At 39.2% G+C, this 26,469-nt stretch overlaps 1 protein-coding gene and 1 non-coding gene across 3 annotated transcripts in view; one reads left to right on the top strand and one right to left on the bottom strand.

Annotated features, from left to right (window-relative positions):
- pard3aa (par-3 family cell polarity regulator alpha, a) overlaps nt 1–26,469 on the top strand; it is a 426,578-nt gene that overhangs the window by 75,549 nt on the left and 324,560 nt on the right. The window lies entirely within an intron of this gene.
- trnaw-cca (transfer RNA tryptophan (anticodon CCA)) lies at nt 23,073–23,144 on the bottom strand. The gene has a single exon. It is a non-coding gene; the product is annotated as a tRNA-Trp (tRNA).

Raw genomic sequence — 26,469 nt, 5'->3', positions numbered from 1 at the left:
CAGCCTAGAGCCCTTCAGTTGTATCTCGTTATGTGATTATGTGTGTGTGTGTGTCTGTGTGTGCGCAAGGGGAGAGCGTATGCTTTTCCCATTCTGAAGTCAGCAGGGAGTTTGCCTATGAAAGGCCAATGATAGCCACCCATTTATCTTTGAAGACACTAATCCATAAGCATACACACAAACACACACACGTGTGATGCTTCATAATATTATTGCTCTATTGTGCCAGAAGCACTGCCCTGTAAATGTGCATTAGTGTAAATGTCTGTCTTTCTACAGAGAAAAAAACACTTAAATATGACATGGTGCATTGTCCCCTGACAATAACTGTTTCTGTGCTTATTTAAAGGCTGTTATAATGTAGAGGCACTCGCTGACAGTGTGGGGCCTCACCTGCAGACCTCTGTTAAATGACATCTAAACAATAATGCACTGTTGATGGTCAGATTCTGGTCTCAAGCAATCCTAGCATGTTTGACGAGTTCTGCTGTTTCTGGATGCTACTGGATCACATCTCTTGTAATCAAAAATTGTATCATTTTTCTTCTTAGCATGTGACTGTTTTGCATCATAAAACACCTTATGCTGCCTATAGACTCAAGAATAGAAATATAACAGAAATAATAATAATTAAAAAAAAAAAAAAAATCATTATGAGGGGCACTACTCGTAAAAACAATAAAATAAAATAACTGGTACCCTCTCATTCTGTTCAGCATACACTCCAATGAATCAATTATTAGCCTATTTATTTAATCATGGAGATTAGCATGTGCGGTACTCTGCCATTTGATCTTAGCATGTGCCTGACTTTACAAAATTGCCAATCTTAACTGAAAATTCTCCACTTGCTGTGTTGTTGAATTGGGGTTCCAGGTTCCATTTTTTCTTGGCTTGTACAAAGCATCATTATCTTACCCTGCCAAATGTTACCATATACACCTAATACAAATTATACAATTGTTTCAACAGGAGTGCTGCTGTTCATCCTGTCTTTGGCTGTTATTCTGGGGCTTTAAATAGTTAAATACGATGAGAGTGAAAGTAAGAGACAGACAACGCTTTTCTGTTTAATCTCATATTGATCATTGAGCAGCAAATGAACTGCACACAGACTTATACCAACTGAGTCTATTGATCACAGCAATACTCATTTACCTCATTTACCAGAAGTCCTATTAAAGAAACCTCCCCTGTCTAGCTACAGCCTGTTACTGTGGAGTGTGTGTGTGTGTATGTGTGTTTGTGTGTGTGTCTGTGGTGGGGTGATATGGTGAGATGGTAAGCAACACTACTATTAATTTTTTTAAGGTCAAACAAATGAAATGTGATTTCTTTTTAAATTATTTAACTAAATCTACATTTTCTGCTATAATAGAAGTTAGTTTTGCTACATAGTTAGAAATTAAATCTTTACTGCTGGAAGTTAAGAAATATTTTCGTTTTAACTATTTGTTCAAAGAAATGAATCACTTGACTGACAAGGATAATTGTGTTAAATGCTGAAGTTGTCTGCAATAGAACCACTTCTCTGTTTGGACAGTTATAATGTGACTATACCTATTTTAAGTGTTTATATGCAATATATATATATATATATATATATATATATATATATATATATATATATATATATATATATATATATATATATATATATATATATATATATATATATGTGTGTGTGTGTGTGTGTGTGTGTATATATATATATATATATATATATATATATATATGTGTGTGTATGTGTATATGCAAATAAGTAGATAATATGTACTGAACAAGTAATATAAAAGGTGGATTCTCTTTTGTATTTCCTGTTCATTTTTGAATGATTTTGCCTGTCTTTTTGCACTTTGTTTTTTGTATTTTTGCTGCTGTTAACACTACAATATCTCCACTGTGGGACCAATAAAATCTTATCTTATCTTATCTTATCTTATCTTATCTTATCTTATCTTATCTTATCTTATCTTATCTTATCTTATCTTATCTTATCTTCAGCTGTTTAAATCTGTATTCAGATAAGCCATATAGCTTTAGCTGATCATTCTTTTCTTCTTTGTTATGAAGAAGTTTCAACAGCACAAAAAAATGCGTAGGTACAGCACATAGATGAGAGGTAAAGTTGTGCCACATTATTTGTATTCATAACTAAAGAAATGATGACTGTGGCTGCCAGCAATGACAGGCTGTTAATAATTCATGACAGGAAAAAACAGTCGACAGATGTGCCACCTACTTGTATTCAAATATGCCTCTGACAGCACAGTGTTGCCTCTTTGAACAGCGACTACGCAACGCATCCCCATCACCAACAAACCAAAAGAAACCTATTTCCTGATGTATTTTGGCACAACCTGCTCCTGTCTTCTTCTGTTGGAATGGGCAGATGGGACACATGTTTGAGAAACAACACACAGTGCAGAATAACACTGAAATAAAATGTCAGCAGAGAGAGTGTTTGTGTGATCAAGTTGTATGGGAGACATAAATGTGGGCACTATGTATTCATCAACAAAGTGAGGTAAGGCAATGTGTGTAAGTGCATTTTATGTGTTTTTCTGTGTGCATTTGTGACCCTGACTGTGTGTATAAAATGGTGATAAACTTTCAATTGTGTAAACACAGGCCAACGCATGTGACGGCCCAAAGCCAATACAAAGCAATCACAATTATGCTAAACAGTGTCATAAAGCTGGTTATCAACTCACTTTGTCACCATAGGCTTTGAGACATAAAAGTGGAAGATGTGGAGCCACATGACCAGTCACCAATATGGACAGGTCTGCAGCTGCATATTTTGAATAAGAACAAAGTATAATTTATGAACAAACACATATAAAGTATAATAAAGGCAAGATCAGGATCAGGATAAACTTTATTGTCCCATACGGGAAATTTGTTTTGGACAACAGTGCTACACATTGCTGCATTCACATTTGGACACATATAGTCACAAAACAATTCAGTCACAAAATCTTAAAGTCAGCATAATCACAAATAGGTATTACACCCAGTTCATATACTGCGCCCTTCCCTCCAAGATCCAATAAATAGAATAAATACAAGTGATACAAGTTAGTTAAGAAGGGTGGGAGTGATTTCATTCCTTAAGAGTAAAAATTTAAAACATTGAAACACATAATTAGTAATAACATGGGTAGTCTTAAAAGCCTGACCTCATATAGAACAATGAGAACAAACTGCCAAATGGATGTGCAGAAGAAAATACGCTAATCAATATCTCATATTTGGGTCACACATGTATCCGACTGTTCTATATTCCTTAAAATAATGTGCTGCTGAGATGTATAGTTGTATGAAGTTGTTGTGGATGTATAAGACAGTTTGAGCCTTTCAGCCTCTACACTATGAGTAAATAAGCACCAAATGACTGAGAAGTGGATTCATTATTAAATCTTACAAGGTCAACAAATCCAAGGCTTTAGTGTGTGTGTGTGTGTGTGTGTGTGTGTGTATGTGTACTTGCTGTTTTATTCAATTCTATTCTATTAAATATGCTCTGGTACAGGTAAGGTGTACAGTGTAACGTTACCATGGTGATTACCACCTTCGTGATGCTGAAAACCCAGGGCGACTTCAATCGCCTGTTAATGCTGCCTCAAGATGCTGGCCCCAGGCTTCTCCATCGACACCGCATGCTGTTGGTACGCGTCGCTTTCACGCTTATAATGAGGGAGCAGATTGTGGCATGTTTTTATCTTCCCTGTCTACTTATTTTATTTGCAAGAGTCAGATTATGTCTAAATACAAGCATGTAAGTGAAGACTCTATGCTCTTTGTGTTGTTCCACATGTAGTCTGCAGACCCTCTGTGGTATCCTCAGCTCCCTGGTGTGTCTGGCATTGGTCTGTGTATGTATGCGTCAGTGTGTACACTCTTGCAGTGCTACAGTCCAATTAGCAGCCCTATTAGTACAGGTGCGGCACCTGAGACTACATGAACCACAGTGGGATTTTGCAAACGCCCCTCCAGCTCCTAACACAGTATTAGGAAAAGCAGCCCATACATTAGTTTGAAATCAGTGAGATGTTTTATTCTAGAATTTGTTTCAATGTCATGGCACTGTATGAACATACTACAGGGAGGGAATGCATAGTAAAAATTTGATGCGCATTATGTAGAAATCAGAATAGATTGCAAAGTGTGTTTTATATAATTAGAGGGTAGTAAACCAAAGCAAACCAAACCAAAGTCATATTTTTCCTCTAGTAAGCAAAAAATTGCACTATTATCGGTTAGCACATTGAAAGCTATTTGCTGTTATTTCAACTAATGCTTAAGCGAAGCAGGGAGGAGACAGTTAACATATCCATCCAGATGCATTTTCCCTCTTTGCCACTCAACCCATCATCCAAAAATATTTCAGCATATTTTATCATTTATGTCCTATCCAATAACAACATAGCTATTTTCCATTGAAATCATAGACATATAATTTTACCAGTTTCTTCACCAGGGCACATCAGCATATTGAAATGTACTGTTTGGATTTTCCTTTTTTTTTTGTCACTGAATGTTTTTGACATGTTTACACAAGGTTTTTGAAACTATACTTCCACAAAAATAAGTAATGGAAGTAGATGACATGTAAAGTTGGACAATTTTATTCTGTCTGTCACTGCTCATTTCTCCTTTTTGTCTGTATTTTATTTTTATTGTCTCATATTTCTGTTTGAGTCTGTCCCAGTCCACCAGCTGGGCCCTGTGTTGTAATTGCGATGTGGCCGACAGTTGTGATGTTGGGTTGTCCTCAGTTGCCTGTGGGGCAGTTTGGCAGGACGGTCACCCTGGCCGCATGTCCTCCATTATTTTGGCAGAATGCCCTTTCTGTTGCTACCCACATATCTGTACAAGTGTGCATAGGTGTGTGCGCACCCTACAATTGTATTTCCATTTTCTGTGCTTGGCTTTGAAGCTCTCTCTGACTCTTCAGTGTGCTTATTTGTCCCGCTCACCCGTTATTTTTTACCCACCCTCCACGGTTTGCAGTTTGCTCGGTGCTGGTGTATTTTTCTATAGATCAAACACCTCACCTCCACTGCTAGTTTGCCACACTTCACTTTTATGTCGTGTCATTATTGTGTCTGGGAGAGAGAGATAGAGCGAGATAGAGAAAGAAAGCGTGAGGTATTTGATTGGAGTGTGTGGAGCTGGAGGTTGATATGAATATCAAAGAGTTTTATTCCTGGGAGCAGGCGAAGGCGATGCTGCCTGTGGTGCTCCACACACACTGACAGGTGGTCGGTCTCTCCTGGTGCGTTTTTGTGTTCGCCTCTGCTGCTTTACGTTTATGCATTTACAATGGTATATATTTAGTGCATAGGAGCATGCTCTTTTTTTGTTAGGATGCCTGTGGATTCATTCAATCATATATGTGCTATATAGCTTTCAGATTAACCCCAGCATGGCAGCATATGGCAGCTTACCTCTGTTAGTTAACACATATGACATCTCATCCGTGTACACAAGGCTCGTCTCACCAGCGGGGGGTGTTGCATTTACACCGAGTGGAACAATACACTCATGATCCTTGTTTCATGGCTGGATTAGTAGAGGAAAAAGTCAAGATGGAATATTGAATTATGCTCCTGTGCTTTTCCCCCAACTGGCCTGTGTTAAAATTGTTGTATTGTCAAACTGTAGCATTCTGCGTTAAATCGTATAGAGGTGTTTATGAAATTTTTTTATGGTGTTTCGTCCTTCTTTCCAACATTTTACTGAGTCATTGAATAATTCAAGATATACTGTAACACAGAAATAAAAATGACTCTATTGAATGCAATATACTGTAATATGATTTATCTGCAGATAAAGCATAACATAGAGAAATGTAAGATTATGGAGGGATATTGTTCACACCTCTACGTGCAATAAAATGAAGGGAAGTGAACCTGCGTTGCCATGGCAAGGCCTCAGTTTATGTGACAAACAAACAACCAGGTGAACCACAGGGGCACCCCACCAAGTTTTGATTTTAACAAAAGGGGAAATTACATTGCACATTGGCAATATTTTCAGCTCCTCAGCATTTATATACACTCAAAGGAGTTTCATAACCTGAAAAATATCAGCCTATTTACCACAGTTTAATTTAAGATGCTGGTTTCAGCACATCAGTTTTATGTTTCTTTACTCAGACATTTTTTATCTACTCTAAGCAGTTTTACAACATAAAAAATAAATCTATTTACTACAAGTTGAAGCTATTTTTGTTAAAATAATGTCATAAAAATGTATAAAAATTATGTGTACATCCTCAGGTGCTGTGATTTATCACAGCTAAAAAGGTATTTGATTTTCTTATCAAGCTTTTTGTAAGAAATAGCACACAATAAAATGTACATCCAAATGTTCCAGAACAACTAAGAATTTAAAACACTTTCAACAGCTAAACTGCTGCTATTGTAATCTCTCACATGTGCTGCTGAAATAGGAATAATCACAGTATCTGATCCTAGCATTAAACTCCTGTGGTTGTAAGTATGATGTTTCACTTTTCCTTCACTGTGTGCTTTCGAAGCTGACAAAAGCTGACATAATGTTTATACCATTGTCTGCCCATTGAGTAAACTCTATACGAGCACATTATAATGAAGGGTCACCAGGGATTGCTTGATCTATATGAAGCATCTACTCATTCCACGCTGACTCTCTCAGCTGTGGCAGGGCCGTGTCAGTGATAGCATACATCAGAAGAAGAAGTATAATCACCCCTCCAGGGTGTCAGAATGATCCACTGGCTGAAATGGGAGCTTGTGGTGCAGTGATGACTTATGGATCCCCTTTGACCGTAGTTTCCTCCATCTGCAGCAGGGGGCACTGTGGTGTCACTCATTGAGACTATGTCAGATGACAAGAAAATAGATTTATATTCCTCCATAAGCAGGAAACCTTGGCCTACGCACTGCCTAATCATTCAGAAATGTAATGTCAAAGATTTGTTTACATTTTTCAATACATCATGTCTTCTTTGCGATGGACTTTCATAGATTACATTATACATAGCTGTTTTTATTACCATTTTAATATTTAACTGATCTGTTCTTTAGAATTGGTTTTACTCAGTCAGTCAGTCACTGGTTGCCTGGATCAGAACTGTGACCGGTAGTTTTCTACGTAACACAACTATCATATTACCCAAGTGCTGAAATGTGCCTTTAGCAGCAGCACTCATCACAGGACCCTTAGATATTGTAGATGTTCATAGATTTTCATTGAAGCTGAATTGAAGGAACTTTCATCACAGCAGCAGGAACTGAAAACGAGTTGTATCTGTCCCTATTTCAGACTTGCTCATGGTTTCGTGCTTCACGCAGATATGAATGCAACCAAATTTGCCAAGTAAAAAGGGGCTGTAAAGCTATAAACTTGGACAAACTTCTTGGGGATGTGGAAACCAGAATTTTCTTCGAGAACCATTAAAGTGTTGGAGTTCTTAGGCATGCTTTCATCAGGAATTGCTTAACAGGCATGAAGCAGAAAGCAGCCTCTGCTCCTACTCTCCTGTTGTCACCTTGATTTGGAGAGAGTGGGGAAAACTGTCTTTCTCCAGACACAGGCAAGAAGAATGTACCATTTATTATCCGCTGTCCTCCTACTTCTCTTCTTCCTCAGCAAGTTGCTGTACACCATGCGTGAAATGGCTCCAAATGGATTCCTTTTGTCTATAGGCAGTGCTGCTGTTATGCTTTACATTAAGCCTGGTCTCTTTGGGTGCATAAGTACAAGCTGTATATGATTCACCAGGCTTTGTACCAGCTCCACTGTAAAATATCGTACAGCAGGGGGGCTCTGTAAACAGGTAGTGTGCATAAATCTGATTTCACTCCCCAGATTGTTTTTAAGTGTATGAATCAAACAAATGCATGTGTATTAATGTGAGATTTTTATTGAAAGTTTTTGTACTCCCCGTCTTTCACTCAGTTTCTGACTTATTAAAGAGGCCTCAGCAGATGGGTCCTCCTTAAAGACTGGATCCTGTTCATGGACTTTCAGAGGACAGGGATAGAAGCACAAATCACTTTCATCAGTCATGCTGATGCTTTACACATTAGTCCTTCAACTTATCCCTTCTACTGTAAGGCTGTCTCTCCCTCCTGATGAGAGGAAATCTCCACTCAGCATACTTTAGAAAAGTCCAACTCTTCCTCACAACTACAGTACTTTAAAGCCTTAAGCCTTCTGCCTCTCGACTCCCACCGTACACATCTTTGAAGCATCGCTCATTGGCAGTACTACACAACTCTGAGAGCTTACACAATGAAAGCCTAATGGTCCAATGTTGGGTAACTTTCAGGCTTATGCCCCTGTTGATGAACTCAGGCAGCGAGCACCACTGTCTATCATCCCTGCTAAACCCTGCATTGTGCTGCTGAGGTTTAGCAATGAGGAGGGAAGATTGTCAATAGACTGAGAGAGAGAGGAAGCAGAGGAAGAGAACCCTGTTAAAAGTCATCTTAGCCAAAGCTACAAGCTCTAGAATAATGAACCTTAAAAAGGTATACATGAGCAACATCAAGACAACTTAAAGTATGTTCGGAGTAGGATTTAGTCTGTACACCACCTCCACAGTGTCAAGCAGGGCTATGTGGAGTCACCCTAACCCTGATTGATGCTAAGTTGTGCGGTATCATAGTGTCAGTCAGATGACTTGCATAAAGACATGACACTTTTAGAGTTTTAGAGAACATCTGATACAACAGTTAAACTTAATAACAGTGATGCGCTAAAAGGCAGCCTCACGATTCAACTTTACACAGACAACATTCAAACTCCTTGTGACAGCACCCGGCCAACACTTTGCACTCGCAGGTTTTATGGCCATCCTCCGCAAGTCTGCTTGACAGGCAGGGCTATTTACTGATCTCCCTGCCATCATGTTTTACAGAAGCTGATTTCACCACTCTGCGTCCCGATGGCCCTCAATTCTCTGGATGACTACGCTGTCCAAAAAAAGAAACATTGCTGCTTTTTCATCAACCACCGAAAGTGACTGGGACTTAAATCGACTTGAGAAGTAGCAGTTGTTTTCTGCCCGGGGCGGCTCAGTTTTATTGCCCTCCACAAGAAGGGCTTATTGGAGGGCTCTTTTGTGTGAGGATGAATTTTATGGCTGATTGCGTGTATTGGAGTAGTTGTAAAACCTAAGTAGAGGAGACCTGTCTTTATGGTGTCAGTGGTGGCGATGCTTACAATCTGTTTTACTCTGAAAACGGACTGAAGGGTGTAGGCGGATGTGACTCGTGTCAAGTGCAATTTTTATTGTCTTCTTGAAAGGAATACATGAAATACAGTGTGAGTACCCTTGGATGACATGAAGGAGAATTTGCAAACTGTTGGAATATCGAACTTTTTCTTGAGTGAATCATGTAATTCACATTTTGACTGACCTTTTGAAAAAGTTCTTATTATATGAATTGGATGGATTATGACCACCAGCTGTTGTATCTTATGTTTATACACAGGGGTCAAGTTCAGTGCCACTTTGAGATTGCAAAGTGCCATAATTCAACCAAGTAGTACATATGTTAGGCTGAAATATGGCATATTACCATAGTGACAAAAGCTTGCCAGGCCAGTAAGTGAAGCGGTCCAGTGTAGACAGTTGGTGATGACCTTGTAACCTGCTGACCCTCAGGAGACAGATCATGTTCATGTTAACCAAGTGGTCAACAGCAGATTGAAATCAAAGCCACTGTTTGTTATTCTACTGATGACCACTAGATGCTGGCTTCAGAAACATCATGGCCCCATTTGACACCCATTCAACAAGCAGTAGCTTCTCTGTAGATGTCTATATTAAGATTCATTTGGAACCTCTATGATGTGTACTAGTGAATTATAGACAGCTGAAGTGGGAACTAATCTCAGAAAAATAGGAACAGTGGTCACTGCTGAGAGACAGATAATTTTTTGATCCCAGTTGAATTGTGCCACCATTTACACATATGTTTGTCAACTTAAAAGATCATTTTATGAATCAAAAAAGTCACAGTTTGTTGTAAAGGCAGTAAAGGAACATCTAGTTGTGAAAGGGCTCAGTGGACTGCATCTTCCATCTCACGTGATACACATTTTACCTCCACAATAGTCGTTACCGCTGCCTATTTCACTTCATCTTCTAGACTGAGCTAAACAGTATTAAAAGAGGTGAAAATCACTACAGGTCTGGTCACATTGAAGCTACAGAGACATCGTCAGTGACTCTGAACAGACTGTGGACATAGAAAGTTACAATGCCATCGCCTCTGGGTGATAAAACGATAATGATATATCGTGAAATAACTTTTCCTCGATAGAAATATGAGACCTTCTCGATACAATTTTGATATAATTCATTTGTCCATGTTTTGACAGACATAAGAACAGCCAATCATAAATAGGTAGCACTGCACCCAACCAATCATGCTAGAGCCACGTCAAGTTAGGTTGACGTACACAGCACAGGCATAAGAGCAGCCGCAGCACATACGCTAATGTTTGGGCTGCAGTGGGAGATAATGACTGTTCCCTCAGGAGAAAATGTGACTAAGAACTCGGGTGACCGGGTTACTGAAAAGTAGTGTGAGAAATTGTTTCCGTTTGGGGCTTTCAATACAATACGGAGGTGTAACGAACAAATATATGTAGCGTATGTGAAGAATGCAAACACTCACCTTTCCTTAAGTTTCACTTACGGTTATGGCAGTTAAGGAATGCATCCCTACGTATAAACCCCCGGTATTGTTTTGTGAAGATGGTCTGTTTTGTTTGTGTTCTCTTTTAAAACTTGAAAGCTTTTGCCTGCTAGTCAGACTTTTAGTTTAGTTTTAAATATATGTACAGTACCTGTTTTATTTCTCTGAAACAGTTGTATAATGTTCTTCAGCACATCTGTAATGTTCAACCACTGACAGAGAATAAATCATATTTAAATCAAAAATAACCTTCTGATGTCTTCACAACTAGCTTATGAGTAACGGAAAATTTAAACTTGACAAAAATAGTGATTTGATTTATACTGTGATACATATCGATATCGTCTGATATTAAAAAAAATTATGGTGATATGATTTTTTTCCCATGTTGCCCAGCCTTACCTCTGCTTCTTTTTGCTTCTTTTCTATAGTCTCTGTTACTGCATTTTTCCTGCTCTACTTTGTGAAAGAGTCACACCCATTGTGGACCGGCACAGATGATATCTCCTGCACACAGCAAGAAAAGACACATTGTGAAAAAGTTTGAGACAGCGCTTGCAGTATGCACAGCTGCCCTTTAGAAAGCAAAAAACAAACTGCAATTAACTATATTGTCTACATCTTTCAAAACAAAGTCGATAGGAAATTTCATCTTGATTATTTATGGTGAAATGATGTACGTCAAGTAAAAAGAGATGCTTGCAGGTGAATTGTGGGTCACAGCCCTGCCGTCTTTATTCATTCACTCCTTTGTTTTTATCCACACACCTACACTTAAGCCTTTGCTACGAAGTGTCTCTTTCATCTTCCCCCTAAAATCTGTTGTTCTTTGTCTCTCTGTGTGTCTCTTAAGCAGATTACAGTGCAGTGCTGTATAGATGTCCAGGGGTTGTTGATGAGGTTATGGTCAGGGTATTAGCGTGGAGCTGAATGGGGAATACTCCACACCTCATCTCTCTGCCCACACAGCCACTGATAGGAGGCTCATTATGCATCAAATGGCCGTAAATGGCCCTCAGAATGCATATCTTATCTGGCTGAGCAGCTCTCCTCTGGCTCTATGTAATCAGAGTTTGTGCTTTTTTTTTTTTTTTTTTTAAACAGTGCGTACATGTACGTATGACTATATGTATGGTATTCAGTGTCCAGACCTTTGATTTTCCTTTTGCAGATAGGTCCACATTCTTTATGTCCCACCTGTGCACCATTTTTGGAGTCTGCTGTTTGCCTGTATAATTCATGTGTTTTTGTATTATGTGTATGTACGTGCTTGTATGAGCCGATGCTTGTTTACCAGACTGCTTATGCACTCGCCGCCCTGCATATCTAACATACCTCCCCTCCCCACACTTCTGCATTAGCTCATGCTGCTGATAGAGAGCGGCGATAACACGCCCTACCACATCAAATGAGCTATAGAGGGGGCTTGAAGGGAGAACGCCATCCTTCCTTCCACTGCTCCCTCTCTCTCATCCTTCTTTCCATCCATCCCCATGTTAAACCAATTAACAGTAATTACCGGGCCACCCCAGGCGCAGCTTCTTTCTGCTGGCTCCGCTGTTTTGTCCTCATCACTACGCCGACACGAAGGGAGACTCCGAGGCGTGTCGGGAAGCAGGTCATTACTGTTTATTAGCTAAGGGAGGATGATTTCCCATGATGGGTCCTGTTGGAGCCGGGTGAAGTTTGGTTGTTTGGTCAGACAACTTTACACATCAGTCGTATGTTTAAGTGATATTCTTATAATGTTTATGTCAATATCAGCACAGCGCTTGTGCTTATAAGTGCAGTGCTTGTGTTTGTAATGGGTGATGCATCACAAGATTTGCCATTCTGCATCTACACGGATATTTTGACAATGTCAAGACTGCTGATGGAGTGAAACACAAACTCCCAGAAAGTTTACCTTCAAAAAAGAATAAATAAAAGTATGAAGAACAAATGAGTAAATGTAATAGGTAAGTTTATGAGATAACAATGTCTCTGTGCTGGTCTGCTTTAAATGATTGATGGTAAACAGACTCTGAAGTAATGTTCACAATGATGTGGAAACACTCACTCGGCCCACTTAGATAACAACAAAATGGACCAAATGCAGGCATTACAGTTGTTGTGATGGACTGTCTGGCACAGCTGATGTTCTGTTCATACACTACAGAATGAATGGCACCCAATGGTTTCCTCTGACAGGTGAAAAATGAGCTCTGATATCTCTTTCAGTGCTGAGACTGTGTAGACTTGAGCCATCAAATGTCCTATTCTGACTGCTCTGGACAAAACTGGATTGTTGTGCTGTCTATGTTTATCATTGCTCTCACAAATGTTGCATACAAAGAGCTCAGAGTAACCAATAACTAAGAAATTTGGCATCTCCACAACGGCAAGTAAATGTGGAAATTTAAAGTATCATTTTTTGTTGCATTGAATATGTAACACAACTACTCATTTAAATGCTGTTTGTAGAAATAAAGACAATACTTTTGAAAATGATAAATGAGTAAATATATGTCTTCTTCTATATTATACCAAGACCCTATATCCAATTCCAAACTAGAAAGCAATGCAATAATCTTTATATATACAGGGTGGGGAAGCAAAATTTACAATATTTTGAGGCAGGGATTGAAAGACAGTGTATGACCAATTAGTTTATTGAAAGTCATGAGAATTTATTTGCCACAAGAAAATTTCCATAATAGAAAATGTTTTTATTCTGTGTCCTCCTTCTTTCTCAATAACTGCCTTCACACGCTTCCTGAAACTTGCACAAGTGTTCCTCAAATATTCGGGTGACAACTTCTCCCATTCTTCTTTAATAGTATCTTCCAGACTTTCTCATAATGACTATGAGCAAATAGTTTTGCTCATAGTCATTCTCTTCTTTCCATTATAAACAGTCTTTATGGACACTCCAACTATTTTTGAAATCTCCTTTGGTGTGACGAGTGCATTCAGCAAATCACACACTCTTTGACGTTTGCTTTCCTGATTACTCATATGGGCAAAAGTTTCTGAAAAGGTATGGATAATAGTGTTAGGTATGATTATGACATCAATATATGTTTGGTTTCAAAACAATTGACGTAGTGCCTGCAGAGAAAAAACAACTAAATGTTCATTGTAAATTTTGCTTCCCCACCCTGTGTGTATGTATATATATATATATATATATATATATATATATATATATATATTGCAAAAACTATTATTCTTAATGTTTTATCAGAAACAAATAAATAAGCCTTCACTGAACACTTTAGAGATAAGTTCAGTATTACCAATAACAAGCAATAAAGAAAACACACTCTGTGTATCACTATGCTCCCTCCAACAAAAGTTTGTCGTAGCTTGTATAAAATCATTTGTGTAACATGTTGGCTCACTTACAGCTGTACTCATATTGCAAATGCTAATGAAATTACCAGTCATGATGCGTAACATGTGTGTATTAGATTTGGAAACGTTTTGTTGACATTTCATCGTGACACAAGTTGGTTAATATTCAAATAAGGCAGTCACTGCCACAAAATCAATTGGTCACAGATCACGCATTATCCCAACAATGAGACACAATCAATCATGCTTAACAATTTGCCTAACCTGTAATCATAATATATGCTGAGGCCTGAAGTTTATTTGAATACAAATGAGCATCACCCCTCCCCCCTTTTACACATGCACACACCCACTTGATTAATGAAGGTGGTTGTAGACAGTGGTGGTGTTGAAACTGAAGGTGAGGGCACCAAAGGTGCCAAAGGTGACAAAGCCTTCACATTGCATAATGACCTGCATTGTCATAGTTCTGATCTGACACTAGACACGTGGTTATGAGCATTCATATGCATACACACACATATAAACACACAACCACACCCCCACGCCCTCCTGCATCTGAGGGACCATGATCTCATCATGTGAGAAATCCCTCACTTCCTGGTGTGCAGTGGGCATCACTTTGCTGAATTATTTAAGGCCCTTTATATTGGGAGTTGGGATATTGGTGGATGATGCCCCCTGCAATTATGTCAGCTTCAATAATAAATGAGCGGGGCAGAGGGAGTATAGGGGTGAGGGGGAGTTGGTGCCCATTCAGCAGCTTGGCAAAGGGGGCTGGCATGGTAACATGATCCGGCTGATGTTAGAGGAAGAAGGCACTTTTCACTCCGCTTTCATAGAGAGGCTAGGGACTAAGGTGGTCATCTGTGCTTACAAGTGTGTCACAGGAACCATATTTTTGAGTGAGATGCTGGCAAAAAGGTAGCTCCCATAAGGCAGAACAATCCCTAAATATGTTTTCATACAGTTATTTTTATGCACATTTTATTTGTGCACAGAAAATTGAGGGGAAATGCTTCAAATAAGAAAAAAAAACACTTGGGAAAGATACTACAAAGTTCCTTCAAGAAACATAGATGGGGAAATAGGAATAACGCTATATGGGCGAGAAGCATCAAATGTCAACCAGCTGTTCAGAAGGCAGAGGCTTAGGAGGGATGTTTTGAAATACTACATCTAAATGGCAAAAACACATAAAATTGACCTTATGACACAGTTCTATCACAGTTTAGTCATTTTATGTCAAGGTAGTGATAAGCACACTTTGAAGAGCAGGAGCTTGGAAATAGTAATAATAATAATAATAATAATTATTATTATTATTATTTCAGTCACAGTCAGTCAAAATACATAACTACAACTCTGCAACTGAGATAAGATAAGACTTTATTGATTTTATGATGTTTACATCTGCCTAGTTTGATGAACTCCTGATATTTACGTGCATATATTGGCATTTTATTTCATTTATTTGTGTAAAAATTTTTACAAATTTGGATTCTGACTAGGAATATCAAGCACACGCACACACACACACACACACACCCTCACACACACACACACACACACACACACACACACACACCCTCACACACACACACACACACACACACATGCACGCACGCACGCACGCACACACACACACACGTATACGTAGTAACCTACCTGACCTTCTGTCTTTGAGTGTGTCCATATGTGTTTGTGGATGTTGGATTTGTGTAGATTCTAGTGTCCTTTCTTCCATAAAATCCATCTGTCGACTATTTGGCCAGGCTTTTTTCTCTCTCCTGGTGTCACACATAAAGTCAGTGTGTCTCAGGTTGAAGTTCAGCTCTTGTCTCCCAGCTGCAGGTGGTGGAGAGGCCTCATGGCTGCAGGGCTGGAGGGGAGCATTGACCTGTAAAACCTCCCGCCTCAGACTGCTCATTCTACTCTCAGGCTAATTCAATAAAGGACATTCACATAGATTGTAGCCAACATCTGTGGGGCAGTCACGCACCATAGGAGCCCCCTTCTGGACCACGGGGCCACTGTTTGAAACGCTCAGTTACCACTTGAGTTAAGTTTTATCTCTGAACAAGCAACCATTTATGTGGTCCACAATGCTGTTCAGAGACAAGGTTTGAGAATTAAACTACCATCAGCCACTAGTTTCTATTCTGTCTTACTGATTTGTCTGTCATTAATTTGTTGGTTAATTATTTTTGGGTATAAAATGTCCATTATTATTTCTTTGAAACTAAAATGGCATCCTTTTAATGTTTATTGCGTCAATTTGTTCAATTTAAATTGAAATAATATAACTGACAACAATGTAGTCTCACTTTTAAGGGGCAGAGGTCCATGGAAATGTATTTTAATCAATAATATTTCTACTTTAATTATTATAAAAGATCAAAACAAAGCTAGAATAACAATGCTACTATTTCATTAGCTTGAAATGAAATACCTGTTACTAAAGGCAATACATAATGTCTCCTGTGTACATAACTTCTGCCAGATATGCATCATAATCATCTTTTTTTCATCTGGTGAAGAAAACTCCTATAACTCACACTAGCATTTTGTTATTGGTTTCACTTGTACACACTAACTGTCAGACATTACACACCCTATGTTCACATTTCAACAACTTTTTTAAAAAAACAAGATGATCTAGACCATGTGATGAAAAAAAATCGTGTTCTAATAAATATTCTAAACTTATATTCTGACTGAAAAACATACTTCAGTGGTGTATTATAAGATCAAAGTGTAAATGTAGTCTTTATTATATTTGTAACACAATATTTAAAGAGTCATAGAAGCCAGATGCATGTGATGTGTCTGAGATCAGACGGAGGCTGTTGATTGTCGTCCTCTCTTCTGTTCAGCTCATACGACGAGGTGAAAGGCATGTCTTTGTCTACAGATGAAGGCAGTAGGGTGTGCCAGAGTGGAGGAAAAGGAGAGGAGGTGTGTGTGTGTAGGAGCAGAAAGGGGGTAGGAGGAGGTATCATATTACCTCCCTCCCCCTCTACCCCTTTTGCTGTCTCCTAGTTTTATCAGTCCTCAGCACCTCCAAATTAAATTTGTCCTGAAAAGGGGTGAATAGTGGGGGGTGGGGTGGGGGGGTGGTAGACACGGTATATGGAAGGAGGCCAGCAGGAGCAGCAGGGGCCCAGAGGAGCCGAGTCGGCCACTGACGATGACAAGCCAGATGCAATCAGGGATCAGGCCAGGACCTGGGCTAGCACGAGTGTGTGTGTGGAGTGGGGGGGGTGAAAGGCGAAGCCTATCATAGAGATAAACATAGTGAAGCATCAGTGGGGCCCTCAGGCTAGCCCAAGTGCACACTTCCTGTCTGCCGTGTCTGTTCACTCACAGAGAATTGATTCATCCCTCCCTTGCAAGCTGACCCATCAATAGAAACATCTCAGTCTATAACTTCCTGACTTGGTGCAAACGGCAGCGTCTGTCAGAGGTGGACAGCACATGAAAGTACAAACATCCTCTCAGGAAACCTTGAATGAATGCTCTCAGTCACCAATGACAGATTCACTGATGACTTACCTGACTCCAGATATTGTGAAAGACACATTTTTACTAAATTGTTTGACAAAATTCAGTTGAAAAAGTTCTTTGAGATAGTCACAGTAAAACACCTCCATTTTTCAACCAAATGTATAATGTCTCAGGCAAACAAATCTGTGTATGGGTTGTTCATTTGTTATTCCGTTTCAAAGTAAAATCAGAAAAAAACAAAACTTGGATAGAAAAAACGTATCTAATTTGTTAACATATTGTTGTGTAATTTTGCTCTGATTGTTTTACATTCAAAACAAAAATATGAAGTTATTATTTTGGTTTTATTATTATTGCGACACCGAAAGTCTGAAGTGGTAGTGCGTGGTGATGAGTTTTATCAAAGTCATTTAAAGTATCTCTGGTTTTACCTATGATGGCTGCACTTGAACCTTTTGCAGATTACAGAGTTGTTTACAAATGGAGTAAGCCATGCCGAAATCAGCCGTGCTTTATATCGTCAGGTACACGGTAGTGATGCACGGATCAGCGGTTACCCGCAGGGTGGGTTGGGTGGGTCAGTGATTAAGAGAGACACACAAATATGTACAGCATGAGTATAAATCCCCTATAGCAGGTTAAAATATTTAGTAATAAAGCTTTGTTTTATAAATATGTGATTCCTTGCCACCTGTGTGTCTGTGGCTGTTGCTCTAGGAGAGTGCACATTGTCAGTATAATTATATTTAGGCTACTTACACAACTTTTTTTTTGGAGATAGAGACCCCCTTAGAGACAAAAATATAATTTGAACTCTAGCCTGTTATATTTTATATTATTTGATGATTATGTCACAGTCTGCTCTGGCGTGGCCGTTGACCCCTCCCCCAGTCCCTCAACAATCAGACTCCCATCACATCCACCTGCTGAATAGCTGGAGCTCCTTTTTCATTAGGACCGTATATAAGGTTCTTTTCTGCGGCTGTGCAGCGCTGGATCATTGTACCTCATCACCTTTAATAACCCAGACTTCTTCTACCATCCTTTCCCACCAGACTGTAACTACTGCATCAGGTTTTTCTGTTTGTTCCCCTTTGTTTGTTTGTTTGTTTGTTTCTTTCTTTCTTTCTTTCTTTCTGTTAATTAATCTGTTTCTCCCTTCAGCACCATGCATTTCAGTCCTTTCATTCACACCGCATGATAGGTTTGTACGAGTGATGTGGGAATCAGCGGGTTATCTGTGGGCCAGGTTGGCGTGGATCAAAAAATGTAATTTTATTTGTGGGGCGGGTCAAATAAGTGCACAAAAGCGGGACCTGTGGGTTAAAAAAAACCCTGACCTGTGCATCACTGCAACAAGGGGCTCTCTAAGGACAGTAAGTGGTTACAAAACATTAAAAGATGTTTTTTCAGTGTTTCTTTCCACTGTATAACTACAAAACAGCCTGGTGTTTTATTGTAAATTTATGTTTTTCCAATTTTGTAAAAAAAAAAAAAAAAAAATATATATATATATATATATATATATATATTAAAAACAGCCAGAATTTTCGTTTTTCTGATTTTATTTTGTAACAAAACAACTAATGAACAAACTATACAGGGATTCAAACGGAACATTGTTTGCTCTGAATCTGAATCTTTCTTCTCACTCCAACACGGTGTCAAAAACCTTTTTAATTCTTTCAAGTTATGCTGATGTATTCAGGCACACCTTTCCTGGTATTAATATCTGAGCTCAGCTCATATAGGGCTCTCTCCCTCCTAACGTCTTCGTAAAAGTTATTTCACCTCACATCAGCAAAGGAAACTCCTCACAGAAAACAATTCACCTTGCGTCAACAGTCCCATTTCCCTGAACACATTTAGTTTTTAGCATCCGCTGGTGAAGAGGCTCCGTCAGCTTTAGTGGGCTGTTGAAGAGCTCTATTGTGGCTGGTCTTTTGGCACTGTCTTGTCAGGTGATAGCTATGGTAATTCTATGAGTTTTTGCTTGGCATTTTGTTTGTTTGCTTTTTTGTTTACTCAGACGACTCAGTGAAAAGGTCAATTCCCCACTGGGCCCCTACAGGGGGAAAAAACAATTTGAACTCAGCATCTGACAGCTACAAGTAGTCTGCCTTCAAATTCTATTGTTTTACATAGTGTAAAAGCAGACAAGAGGCTTTTGTGGAGAGTGAATCCTTCAAAGGTTACTCTTAATTGAGAAAGCATCTATGAGGCCTTTGACAGTTTCAAAGCATTCAGCCTGCTGTTGAGATAAGAGGCAATGTTACTGCCTTTGAGATGTGCAGTGTGTTGTTACAAAGAGTTATAATGAGCTGCTGGTATGCAAACACACAGCCTAATGCGCACAGACGCAGTGTGAAGAAAAATACATGCACGGTGTTAACACACACAATGACGCAGACACACACCTACAAAAGACACACATGCCAGATATTCTCACACACACGCATGCACACACACACAATGTTGGGCTTTGTGATGAATGGAGTAAGAGGCCTAGAGTGCAAGGCCTGGCCTGACTGACTGATACAGCCATTGATTCTGGCTCTTTCAGACGTACATGCACGCCCACACACACACACACACACACACACACACACACCCACCCACACACACAAACACACACACACACACTCCTATCTACTATGTGACAATGCTTCTTTTTAGACCTCTTACTTAATCGCCCTGACGTTGATTAATTGAATTCATTAACTGTTTGGCTGCTGTCGTTTCGTTGTGCTCTAGTTCTTTACAGACCCATTTAGAATGCAACAATACAGGTGAAATATCAGGTTATAGTATGAATGACATTATGTGAAAGCACAATGTGAGTCCATGTTAACAGTCAAATACACACGTCCAGTGCTACAACAATTATTTGATCAGCCGTTAATAATAGTAATAGATGATTTTAAGAATTTGAATAATTGGTGAATCCATTTGTTTACATTTAATGTGAAAGGGAGAGTGCGTAGTTTTCAAATATGATGAATTTGGGTTGTACATGCATTCTAAAATACACATTTCTACCTTTAATGATGATATTTATTAATCATGAAAGTAATCAGAAGATTAAACGCTGTTGAAAATAATCAATAGATGCAGCTGTACACACACACACACACACACACACACACACACACACATTGTATAATTGCTATGAATCACTTAACGTGCACTAAAAAAGAAAAAAGAGGAGGAAAACCCCTATTTGCTCTTGCTGACTTTGTTTTATGGGTAGACGATGACAAAGAAAATGAATCATAACCTACTTAGCATTTGTGTGCATGCATGTTAAAGTGTCCATGCCTGTGGGGCAGGGTTAAACAGCCTATAGGAGGAGGGGTGCCCAGGGGACGTCTTTTATTCCAAGCTAAATAAAATCCTACATCAAGCATGGTCTCAAAACCTATCCCCGAGGCCTACTTAAGAAAATATCAACGGCCCATATTCCAGATCCAGGGAGTTTTCAATTCTGGGAACGGCTTTCCCTCCTGTCTCTCCTGTTATTTCACAGACTAAGAAGTATTTGGAACGTGTCATGATATATGTTTTCTTTTTTTTTAAACTCTCATTAGTTTACAGTGATTTATTGAATTCATTTAAGGAGTGTAACATGTTGGAATAACACCTTCGGCATGACTAGACCAACTGTGTAGATATGTATTTCATTTCATTTTCCTGCAAATGGTTTCATAATATCCTGCTGTGATTATACTGGCCAACACCAGTACTTGTTTTAATAACTGTAAGCAGTGTAGGTGTTTCATTATGATGTCAGTCAAAGGCCAATATTGCAGAAGTTTAATTACTTGAGTAAGTTTCATTACAGCAATCTAACGTTTTTATTTGCTCAGTTTCTCTTTTAATTGAAGACCCTGGCGTTAAAAGTACTGAAGTCATATTTTTGAACAATTCAAGTTGAGCATATAAACATGTTGTATTTGTTTAGCTAAGTCCACCCTATAAATATTTTTAACAGATTTTTTTGGTGACTTCAGTACTTTTAGCACCAGGGTCTTCAATTTAGTCATATTATGCTGTATTTGCACAGCAGGCTCACCTCAGCTGTATATCTTTGTTACATCTGTCTTTCCCTCCTACAGGTGGATCTTGTCACATACTGTTAATACTGTAAATTTGTTCATTGTCCATTTTTTATTTTTTATTCTACTTAACTCTCTTCTTATATTACTTTGTAAAATTGTATATTTATATTCTGTTTTCTTATCTTATTTTTACTTTTTGTAATTCTATATTCACCCTGTTCTTATTTCTGTAGTACTGGTCTTCTTTTGTTAATATTGACTGACTGGAGTAGCAATCCTAATTTCACTGTACACACAATAACAATAAATGCTATTCTATTCTAAAAAAAAAGGGTTTGACAGTGTGCCCTGTCCATTTCAGACCCGTCTGCTTAATTTAGACTTCCCATGATGCCGCTTTGCTCGGGAAACGTCACGGGTGTTTGGCAGGGCGGCGGTGAATGAGGCCCAGATGTGTGTCAATGAGCCACACTCCAGTAATGGTTTTACACTGCCAGATACACGCACTTAACACACATTGAGGCTTGTGTTCAATGCTGATCTGAAAGAAGACAAAACTGACTGTTAAGCTAATTGTCCCGTATTTCCTTACATGGGTTTTAAACAAATTTTCATGTGCTGGTCACAGGAAGTATTTTAGTGAGTCAGGAGGTCAAACGGATAACATACAGGGTCTGACTCCCTCCGGCTCTAGTCAGACAAGGGTTTGTCTGGGGAGGCACTGGAGTGATGAAGAGGAAATGGAAGGGAAAAAGGAAATAAAACTGACGTTGACATGTATCCAAGTTGTGTGCACTTTGCACCCAAAAGGTTAGTTACATCTGAAACATGTGTTTCATGGGAAAAGAAAGAGATGAAAACTACTAGTAGCTGCACACTTGAAATGGAAAAAAAAGGGAGAACATACAGAGTTGAGGGCACGTACCTCTCGTCAGGCCCTATTAACTAAGGGAATATGAGCCCACCTCCGGGCTGTGAAACCTGGCTCTGAAAGCCTCCTTAGAAATGTACAGAGGAAGCCATGTGCATACTAAAAGGATTTTAGAGGTTAGGTGTTGTAACTGAATAAGCTGCCTATGTAAGACATTTGCCTAAAGCAGTAATTTGTGTGATGGAATGACTTTGGACAGTTGTGGCCATCTGTTATTAGGATTACAGGACAGTAAACACCTCAGTGCCAGGTAGGTACAACTGTGAAAATGATTATCGTGTTAAGACATACAAAAGAGCCTTGTTCTACAGACAGAAAGAGAATGGTGATGCAGACATCTGTTCTTTCATAGGAAATTGTTTAACTGAGGCATGATGGTGTTTTATTTGACAAAGACTGATGGACACTGATGGGACTGATGGATTTAGTATGAGTAACAAGGATGTGCTGTCTGCTAGTAAACGTTTAATAGGAGAAATACAGCTGCACAGACAAACCCCTGTTTCTTTTGGGCTATGATCGACTGAAAAGAAGCATTGACCCTGACGTGATTTGAACACGCAACCTTCTGATCTGGAGTCAGACGCGCTACCGTTGCGCCACAAGGTCTCAGTGATGGCAATGCAGAAACAAATAAGACCTAATCTAGTTCTCATGGGAATAGCAACAGTTGTTTTGCTAAACTTGACAGCAAAAAGAAACCAGTTCAACTGAGCCTATACATATCTATCGACCTACTCCTGTACAGACTACCTCCAGCTGCATGACAACTCTTCTCCTGAAAATATTACAGATCCTTACACTCATATTGTAAAAGAATAATAATAATAATAAGCAGTGAATATTAACAAGAGGAAAAAAGAGAAAGAGAAAATAAAGAGAAAAAAAAACGGGAGGAAAGAACTGATATGAAAATAAAAAGTAGTGGCTACATTCAAACTGATTGTAGTCAACCCAAAACTGGATCTCTAACTCTAAATGTTGTCTAAATCCTTACGGCTCGATACAAGATGTTTTTAGGTTTTCACTCTGTGTAAAAGTCAAAGTTTCACAGGAGAGCTAAGTTACCTCCAAAATAGTAATTACGTTCTAAGTTCGTAGGATAAGTGAATGCCCTAAATTGCTTCGATAAACGTGAAAAAAGCAGTGTCAAATTCTGCACAGACATCACTTTACAGACTCATAACTGTAGTGAGGAAGCAATTTCATACTTCTTTGTTTAGCTTTCTAGACCCAGGGCAACCTTCAGTTTGCTAGGCCTAAAAATACTCAAAAACAGTTCATGAATTGTTTTCGAAATTCAATGAAAATTTGATTTATAAAGTCTGTGAGTAAAAATTTTGGATTGTATTTTACAGGATGATCACTTCTACATTGTACTTCATTTGAAGATTTTACTTCACCCAGGCTTCATCTTGCAACCTTTAATATCTGTTGTTTTAGGCCACAGACATGGAATTCAATCTGTGTCTGTTTGACCATGCTTTTCTACCCGTCTTGCGTTTTATTTCTGTCTTTTTCCTTTTCACTTTGTGCTCGTAGTGTTTTTCTCATCATCCTCTAGGACAGCGGACCATGTCTGCGGTCTGCCGTTCTACTAAAACCTTAGATTTGTTGGTCCAAGTACCATTATTGGCTGCTTCTTGAAGCTTGGTACACTCATAAGCATAACGACGTGTTAAATACCATCACAGGCTGTTTAACTACAACTACCCACTGCTGTGGTTACTGAGAGCTGTGATGTTGCATTTAAGGTTGGAGCTGCAGGTATTCTTAGTTATTTGATTGCTACTTCACTCATTATGTTGCTTAAAGGCTCCAGATGAGTTCATATTAGATGATTCAGAATACAGATGTGCATAAGACACATACTTCATATGCAGTGTGGCCTTTTGATGCATGTCCTTATGCAAACAAGCACATCATAGGTAAACAGTCCATTCCAGCAGTAACCCCACTCTATAACAAATAGCTGGTCGCTGGAGGGGAGCTCATATAAATACCTATTAGAGAGCCCAATTGTCTTACTGCCAGCTTAGGGACGGCGCCCCAGCTGGCTAAATTGAGCCCTGAGTGGCATTCATCAGCATCCATTGTCATTCTTCCTCCTGCCTCTCTCACTTGAGGTAATTGACTGGAGAATAAAGCCAGACGATCAGTCCACCTATGGAGAGACGAGCCCTAGATTGATTAGCTGTATGGCAGCCCGGTAAGCCGCAGACTGGCTGAGATATTGTTATTTTCCGATATGAAACAGCTCTAATGGAGCTGGACAAGGACTGATGATCAGAGGGGATGGGATGGAATAAGAAAAGAGCTTGAGATATTACTGTGGCTCGTTTATTTAAGAGGCACATTTTGCACAATGAAAAGGTTGAGCTTCTGTGTTGCTTGTCATATTTGGGGAGCAGGGAAGCAATGAGTGAGGTTATTAGACTCACAGTCTGCCTGGATGCATTCTTATTGCTGATGGCATTTTGGTGACACCCTAAACCAAACGGTAATGCTGCGCTAGACGGTTTTCACAGTGAGAGCTCCAAATTGCAGTGAGACTGTTTGCAAACTGTTAAACTTTGTTACTCAGGCTCTCTGTGTGAGGAAGAAGATCCTTTGTTGGTATGTTTAGCCTTTTTTAGATTCAGGGCAAGCTCTGATTTGCATTTGGTTTTTATTTGCCATTTATTCAAATGTTATAAAATCTTACAACCCTATGGGCTGAGGGTGGCTTTACATTTATTTCTTACTTTTCTTGAAAACAAAATTGATGATATATAGTGTTAAGGCTATAGGTGCTATGTGTAAATAAGTGTGTGTGTGTGTGTGTGTGTGTGTGTGTGTGAGAGAGAGAGTGCGCATAAGGTTATTCCATGTTGTGTCTGTAGGTGTAATGGGTTTACTCCCGGGCTGTGTTTTTCCCCAGAAAATTGCATGGTACTTCAGTACCGCTTGGTTCATTCAAATCCAGTCCCTCATGGATGGGAGGCTATGCTCAGAATCCAGATCAGGACCAGCCTTGCCTCCCTGTATACTGTGTATGCATGAATATAAACACCAAGTGGTATACACTAATGCTCATAAAACACACACCTCTCTTTTTTATTGTGTCCTGAAAACAACACACAAAACATAAAAAAAAAAAAAAAAAAAGGGACTTAATGGTATTTTATCACATTAACTTTCAGGACATTGAGGTGATGTCACTGTGTTAAATGATAGCTCTGTGTGCACTGGTAAGATGTATTACACAGGCGCATAGAAGCTATGTGGGCAAATGGTGCAATGCAAGTCACCAAAATATGTATTATCAGCAAAGCCAATGAAGGTCTTTGCCTAAAACAGCACAAAACTATAAGAGTTTGCCCAGTTACTTATGGACAATTGCAACTTTCAGTTCACAGGGGGACAGAAAACTCAGAATATTTTGTTGCAGATTTGTTGTATCAGTTCTTTATTGGTATTTCTAGTTCTTCGAACCTGTCTCTCTCCTAGGGTTGGATGGTTTTTCCAAGGCTGCCCTTGAGGCAGAGAGAGAAGAGGAGAAGACGAGAGATAGTTTCTACTGATGAAAGTGACAGTGACACTGGGCTTATTGCCTAGTCAAACACACAGCCGCCACCACACACAGTCTGACCTAGTAATAGAGGCCAATGAAATCTGTTCATTGGGAGCAGGGGACCTGATCGTCAGCATGGTAACTGAGCTGAAACAGTCTCATTCTGCTGCTGTCATACACAGAAAATGGGCTGACTTCAGTCGCAGCCGTGTTAGGCCCTGTGAGCTTCTCGCCACTTCTTTACTCTTGCTTTGACACTGGAGATGAGGATTTATGTTTTTACATTGTGAAACCCAAACGGATGTGACATGCAATTTCACCTGGCATGAACACAAACTATGCTTTTATAGTTGTAATTTTCCTTAAAGTCAAACCTACATT

This window comes from Sphaeramia orbicularis, chromosome 20 (assembly GCF_902148855.1).
Source record: "Sphaeramia orbicularis chromosome 20, fSphaOr1.1, whole genome shotgun sequence".
Taxonomy (NCBI): domain Eukaryota; kingdom Metazoa; phylum Chordata; class Actinopteri; order Kurtiformes; family Apogonidae; genus Sphaeramia; species Sphaeramia orbicularis.
The sequence above is the reverse complement of the archived record's forward strand: the minus strand, read 5'-3'. Positions and strand labels throughout refer to the sequence as shown.